Raw genomic sequence first — 7,494 nt, 5'->3', positions numbered from 1 at the left:
TCCTAAGGTGGAGCCGATGTAGAGTGTGGTGCCCTCGCTTGTATATGTGTAAAAGGTTGTAAGATGAAGTTGTGTGCCCTCGCGTGCCTGTGCCTGCGAGGGCGCTGTGTACTCTGTGTGGCATGGTTGGCTACGCTGTGCTGGTGTGATTATGGTCGGTCTTAGCGCGGATGGTTTGATGCTGTCGCTTCTGCTTTTGTTGTACTAGTTTGGCTGCGCCCTTAGGCGGCTTCTGCGCGGAGTCTTCGCGAGAGACATCGGAATTTTTCGCACTTGATGTGTTTAGTCCGGCTGCACCCTTAGGCGACTTCTGCGTGGATGGTCTTCGCGATAGACGTCGGAATTTTTCGCACTTGTTGTGCTAAGTCCGGCTGCACCCTTAGGCGACTTCTGCGCGGATAGTCTTCGCGATAGACATCGGAATTTTTTCGCACTTGTTGTGCTAAGTCCGGCTGCACTCTTAGGCGACTTCTGCGCGGAGTCTTCGCGATAGACATCGGAATTTTTTTCGCACTTGTTGTGCTGAGTCCGGCTGCACCCTTAGGCGACTTCTGCGCGGATAGTCTTCGCGATAGACATCGGAATTTTTTCGCACTTGTTGTGCTGAGTCCGGCTGCACCCTTAGGCGACTTCTGCGCGGACTTGTCGCACGCGAGGGTGGCTAGCGCTTAGCCTCGCGGTGACTTCGAATTGGTCGAATGCCGAAGACCGTTGTCGCGGTCTTTTTTCGACACATGTTTTTGCGGGGGATTTTTTTCACATATATTACATGGCTCCGCCTCGTTAAAAACCTCACCCCCCGGGAGGAAAAGAGTGCGGGCCGGTACAAGATTGTTTGCGGCGAATTACAAGGGCGAAATCAGCCCTAAATGGGTCAAACAAAAAATTTGCGAAGGTTGTCGATGTTCCAGGAGTGCTCCAGGTCCTCGCCGTTTGGCGTTGTGAGCCTGTAAGCGCTGGGGGAAGCTTTTGACTTGACTATGAAGGGGCCCTCCCACTTGGGCTCCAACTTGCCCTTGGACTCCGTCCGAGCTGTTCGGATGAGTACGAGGTCCCCCTCGCTGAACTCCCTCGGGATGACTGCGCGGTCGCGCCATGCTTTGGTCTGGGCTTGATATTTGTTTAGGGCCTGTAGGGCGAAGACCCGGTCTCCGTCAATGAGATCTTTTGAAGTTGGCTCATCCACGTCGGGGACGGCTGACGGAACTGTACGCGGGGACCCATGCTTTATTTCTTGCGGGGTCATTGCCTCCGATCCGTATAGAAGGCGGAAAGGAGTGAACCCGGTCGCCCTGCACTCAGTTGTGTTTAGCGCCCAGACTGCCTCCGGTAATAAATCGGTCCATCTGCCTTTTCTTTCATCGAGGAGCATCTTTTTGACAGCTGTGAATATTTTCCCATTGGCGCGCTCCACGACCCCGTTGGACTGCGGATGATAGACTGAAGCGAAGGCAAGGTTGGTGCCGATGGAGAAACAAAAATCCTTGAAATCTTGGCTGTCGAACTGCTTGCCGTTGTCAACTGTTAGCTCGGACGGTACTCCGAAGCGGCAAACGATGTTCTGCCAGAAGAATTTTTGGGCAGTCTTTGATGTGATTGTGGAAACAGCCCTCGCTTCAATCCATTTGGTGAAGTATTCGACGGCTACGAAGGCGAACTTAAGGTTCCCCTGAGCGGTGGGCAGGGGCCCGACGATGTCCAGGCCCCAGCGCTGGAGAGGCCATGTATGGGCAATCAGCTTTGTATATTGCGAGGGGTTGCCTGACCGAGGAGAGAACTTCTGGCAGGCTTCGCAGGACCTCGTGACCCGATTTGCGGCGCAGATCATTGCGGGCCAGTAAAACCCTTGTCGGATCACCTTGGCAGCCAGGGCCCTTGGCCCTGCGTGCGAGCCGCACGTGCCACTGTGGACTTCGCATAGGATCTGCATGCCTTCGGTTTCGGTGACGCATTTGAGCATTGGCTGACTGACCCCTTTCTTGTATAGTTGGCCCTCGATCAGAGCGAAGTCCCGGCTTCGATGTTTGAGGCGCTTTGCCTCACTGACGTCGGCTGGATGATAGTACCCCTGTAGGAACAGGGTTATTGGTGCCCTCCAGTCTTCGGTCATGATTAGGTTGACTATACGGTGGCCTTCGCTATCATTAGTTATCTGGAGCCCATCGGGGCTCCGGACGGCTGGAGTGCCGATGGTGTGGAAAAACACGTCGGAGGGCAGGGGCTCGCCCCTGGCGGCGGCCTTGGCTAAGGCATCGGCCTCCTCGTTCTTGGCCCTATCCACATGCTGCAGGGTGAATCCCTTGAATTGTCTCTCGAGACTTCGGATAGTCGCGAGGTATTGCATGAGGGCGGGGTCTTTTGCTGCATAGTCTTTCTCGACCTGTCCGGCAACTATCTTGGAGTCTATCTTGATGATACATGTGGTGACTCCGAGGGCCCTTAGCTTGCGGAGGCCGAGGATAACCGCTTCATACTCTGCTATATTGTTTGTACATTTGTCGGATTCCAGAGCGAAGTTGAGGCGTGTTGCATATTTGTGTTTGACTCCGGCAGGTGAGGTGACGACTGCAGCGACGCCTGCCCCCGCATGGCACCATGCACCGTCGCAATGGATGGTCCAGATCTTCTCTGTGGACGGGTCCGGCTGTGTTGCTGGCCCAGTCCAGTCGACGACGAAGTCTGCCAGGACTTGCGACTTGATGGCTGTCCTGGGCTCGAAGCTGATGTGGTAGCCGGAGAGTTCGGCTGCCCACTTGGCAATCCTCACCGATGCCTCTGGGTTTCTGAATAGTTCGCTGAGCCCTATGTCAGAGGTGACTCGGACCTTGAATGCTTCAAAGTAATGGCGCAGTTTGCGCGAGGACATGACAACTGCGTAGGCGATCTTCTCCAGCTCTGTCATGTTGCATTTGGACGGTGTCAGGACTTCGGAGACATAGTAAACAGGGCACTGTCTGACTGCGCCTTCGACTGACTGCTCCTGCACTAGTGCCGCGCTGACCGCGTGCGGCGAAGCCGCGACATAGAGCAATAGGGGGAGCGAGGAGTCGGGGCTGGTGAGGATGGCCAGCTCCGACAGGTACTGTTTGAGTGAGGCGAAGGCCGCTGCTTGCTCCGGTCCCCAGGCGAAGTCTTTCGCGCCGCGGAGTGTTTTGAGGAAGGGGAGACTTCGCTCGGCGGACCTGGAGATGAATCTGTTGAGAGCGGCCAGTCTGCCTGTCAGACGCTGGACGTCCCTGACGGACTGTGGAGGCGACATGTCGACGATGGCCTGGATCTTGGTTGGGTTGGCCTCGATGCCGCGGTGTGACACCAGGTAACCCAATATCTTGCCCTGGCGAACACCGAAGACGCACTTTTCCGGGTTCAGGCGGAGTCGTGCATCTCGCATGTTCGCGAATGTCTCGGCGAGGTCGGCGAGGTGGTCCTCCTTATTCTTGCTGGCGACGACGATGTCGTCCACATATGTAAATATATTTCTGCCGACCTGGCCCTCGAGTACTGTTTTGGTGAGTCTGGAGAAGGTGGACCCCGCATTCTTGAGTCCCTCCGGCATCCTGATGAAGCAATAAGTGCCGAAGGGTGTTATAAAGCTGGTGCTAGCCTTGTCTTCCTCCTTCATGTATATCTGGTGATAGCCGGAGAAGCAGTCGAGGAGTGACATGACCTCGCACCCGGCCGCGCTATCGACTATCTTGTCGATCCGCGGCAACGGGAAATTGTCCTTCGGGCAGGCCTTATTGAGACTGGTGAAGTCTATGCACATTCGCCATTTCCCGTTTTTTTTCTGCACCATTACGACATTGGAGAGCCACGTGGGGTAAGCCACTGGCTCGATGAATTTAGCTTCTAGGAGGCGGTGCACTTCCACCTTGGCGGCCTCTGTCTTTTCGTCGGACATTTTGCGGAGCCTTTGCTTTTTTGGTCGCACCGAAGGGTCAATTCCCAAGCTGTGCTCAATTATGGATCGGCTGACTCCGACCAGGTCTAGGGCGGACCAGGCGAAGACATCTTTATTTTTGGCCAGGCAGCAGAGAAGCCTTTCTTCTTCATGTGACGTAAGGTCTTCGCTGATAGTGACTGTCTGCTTGGGCGTGGCCTGATCAAGGGGAACAGTCCTGGTTCCATCTTGGCTCTGCAACTGTGCCTTCTCGTGCTGCTTGTCGACTGGGCTGGCGGGCGCGGGGACCTCGCGCTGGGCCGTGAGACAGTGTACGTTCCTCTGACCAGGCACGAAGTCCCGCTCTATGTTGCGCGCCGTCTGCTGGTTGCCGTAGATCGTGATAGCGCCTAGCGGACCTGGTATCTTCATACATAGGTACAGTCCGTGGATGGCGGCTTCGAACTTATTGATTGAGCCCCGGCCCATGATGGCGTTGTACGGATATACTATGTCGACAATGTCGAAGGTTACTTGCTCACTTCGGGCATTGGGTGCTACACCGAAGGAGAGGGGAAGCTCTATTTTGCCAACGGGGAAGGTGCCTTTGCCGCCGAAGCCATACAACGGATTGTCCGAAGGCTTGAGCAGGCTGTGGCTTATACCCATGCGGTCGAAGGCATGGAGGAAGATGATGTCCGCCTGACTGCCGTTGTCGACTAGGACTTTGTGCAAGTCCCAGCCTGCCACGCTGCAATTGATGACCATAGCGTCGATGTGGGGGGCGCTGCGCAGGTCGACGTCTCGTGCATCGAAGGTTAGCGGTATGTGGGACCACTTCGTCTGCACGACTGGGCCGGTGACCGCGACATGGTTGATGCTGCGGTAGTGGTCCCGCTTCTGCCGCTTGGTGTCGAAGTCAGTGCTGGACCCCCCTGTTATCATGTGAATGACTCCGCGATATGGTTGATCGGCGAAGTCTTCCTGTTTTGGGGCGTGGGGGATGTTTTGGTGTTGCTGGTGTGGTGGTGGGGGTGGAGGAGGTACGATTTGTACTTCCTGATGGTGTTGGTAAGCGTGGTGCGGTGGATGCGGAGCGGGAGCGTGGATATATGGTGGAGGGGGTGGCTGGTAATTATGCGCGACAATTCTGGGATTGTCGACTGGCTGTGCCCGCGCCATTCTGTCTCTGGTGGCCTTCGTTTCGGGGCAGTCTTTGGTTTGGTGGGCGCAGTCTTCGCCGTGGAAAAGACAGTAGAACCGGCGCGGCGGCTGCGCGCGCCCTCGGCCCCTGCCACGAGTTCCGTTCCCGCGGCCTTGGGGGGGGATATTCCTGGCGACGAGGGGGGTCAGCAGCAGGCTGCTGGTTTGCGATGTTGTGCACTTGCTGTTGACTGCGGCCATCTCGACCGGAGTCTGGTTGCGGAGTCCTCGTCCATGTGCGGCTGGACTGCGGGGCATCCTTGGGCTTCCGCTGTGACTCAACTTTGCGCTGGTGGAGCTCTTCGGATTTGGCATATTTTTCAAAGAGCTGATATAGCTCCTGAAGGTTCTTGGGTGGATCTCTGATATAGTGGCTGTAGAGGACGCCGGCCCGAAGGCCACTGATGGAGTAGTGGATAGCGATCTGATCATCGACGAAGGGCAGCTGTGACTTGAGCGTTAAGAATTTGCGGTAATACTCCCGCAGAGTCTCCTTTTCCAGCTGTTTGCAAAGCGAGAGCTCGGCCAAAGCGTCGGTGTCTGGGCGGTACCCTTGGAAGTTGAGAAGGAACTTGTCCCTGAGACTTCTCCACGAATCAATGGACAGCGGAGGCAATCTGGTGAACCAGGTGAGTGCTGGGCCCTCTAGGGCGATGATGAAAGACTTCGCCATTGTGGCGTCGTCCCCTCCGGCGGATGCAACGGCGACTTGATAACTCATTATGTATTGCGCCGGATCGGTGCTGCCGTTGTACTTGGGATATGCCCCTGCTCGGAAGTTAGCTGGCCACGGCGTCACTTGCAGGTGTGGCGCCAGGGGACTTCGCTCATCGAGGTAGTTGACCCCTTGGAATGGTGCGCCGTGCTGGAAGGCGTAGTCATGTTGGGGGAAACGCGGGTTCTCCGGCTGCGCCCGGTGTTGCAGGGGTGGGCCATGCTGCAGGCCGAGGTGGCCTTCGCGCGTGTCCTCCGGTTGCGTGCGCTGCTGGAGGGGTGGCTCTTGCTGTAGACCGAGGTGGCCTTCGCGCTGCATCAGCGCGATCTCGCGCTCGAGGTCTAGGGCCTTCTGCTCCTCGTCGCGTATCATCTGCCGCACCTTGGCTAGTGCGGACACACGTTGGCGCTTGGCTTCCAGTATCTCTTTCTGCCTCTGGAGATTGCGGTTCTTGAGGCGCAGGGCGCGCAGCTGTAACTGTTCTTCTGTTGAGACGCCGAGGACCTCGCCATCCTCGGTGAGATCCGCGCCCTCCACTGGGGCGAAGCCTGGGGGCGGCTGCGATTGTCCTTCGGGTCCGCAGGTGCGGAAGGTGTCGTCTTCGCAGGTGCGGGGAATGTTGTCTTCAGTGGGCTCTTGGTGGGTGGATTGGGTGAGTGCGAGGGCCTTGCCCTTTCTTGCGGCCAGCAGTGCTGCCTTCGCAGCCTCGTCAGCCTTCGGGTTAGCTCTCTTGGGTGCCATCGCGGGTGGTCTTGTCGTGGCACGAATGGTGGGCGCCAAATGTTGGAACTTGCTCTCAGTAGCAAGGAAGCCAACAAGGGTGAACGGTGGTGACAACAGGGTTACGTGCCCGGGGGCAATAGCTCTGTTGATCTAGCCTCTCACGGGCACTGTGCGGGGGTATTTATAGGTATCTGAGTGCCCGGCGCCTTGTGTTAAGGACGCATGTGCCCTCAGACACCTAGTTTATCCCCAGAATATTCCCATAAAGCGGGGTTACAAGCCGTAATTACAAGAATGCCTTTACAAACTAGGCCCGTAACACAAAGGCGGCCACGCGGGGCCCGTTACAATGGGCCAGATCACACGTGGGCCTCAGAGCAGGACGAGGCCGTGCTACGGGGAGACGTCACCGCAGGCCTTCGTCTGGTGCTGAATGAAGCGAAGGGTGTCCCTGCCCGTTTTGTCTTCGTCAAACCAGCGACTGCAGCGAGAGACGACGAGCGAAGGGTGGCGTCTTTGCCTTCGCCCCAACAGGCGGCTCGCCGGAGCCGGACGGGGTCGGGGCGGGGGCGGCCGGACACGGGGTCGGGGCGGGGGTGGCTCGCCGAGGCGCGGGCGGGCGCGGGCTCGCCGGGGCGGGGCCGGGCGCGGCGGCGCCGGCCGAGGACGGCGCGGGAGCGGCCGGGGCGAGGCCGGACGCGGGACGCCGGGGTCGGGGGAGAGGCGGCGCGGGCGGGGCCGAGCCGGGTGGGGTCGGGGGCGCGGGCGGCCGGGGTGGCCGGGGCCGGGGCCGAGCCGAGCTCGCCGGAGCGGCCGAGCCGGGGGCCGAGGCGGACGAGGGCGCGGGCGGCCGGGGGGGCCGGGGCGGGGGCGGGCGAGGGCGAGGCCGGGCCGGCCAGGCGCGGGGGAGGGCGTCGGAGGGAGGAGAGGGAGGAGAGGAGGGAGGAGGAGGGGGGAGCCTCACCGGAGGGGG

Source organism: Zea mays, chromosome 2 (genome assembly GCF_902167145.1).
Source record: "Zea mays cultivar B73 chromosome 2, Zm-B73-REFERENCE-NAM-5.0, whole genome shotgun sequence".
Lineage (NCBI taxonomy): Eukaryota > Viridiplantae > Streptophyta > Magnoliopsida > Poales > Poaceae > Zea > Zea mays.
The sequence above is the reverse complement of the archived record's forward strand: the minus strand, read 5'-3'. Positions refer to the sequence as shown.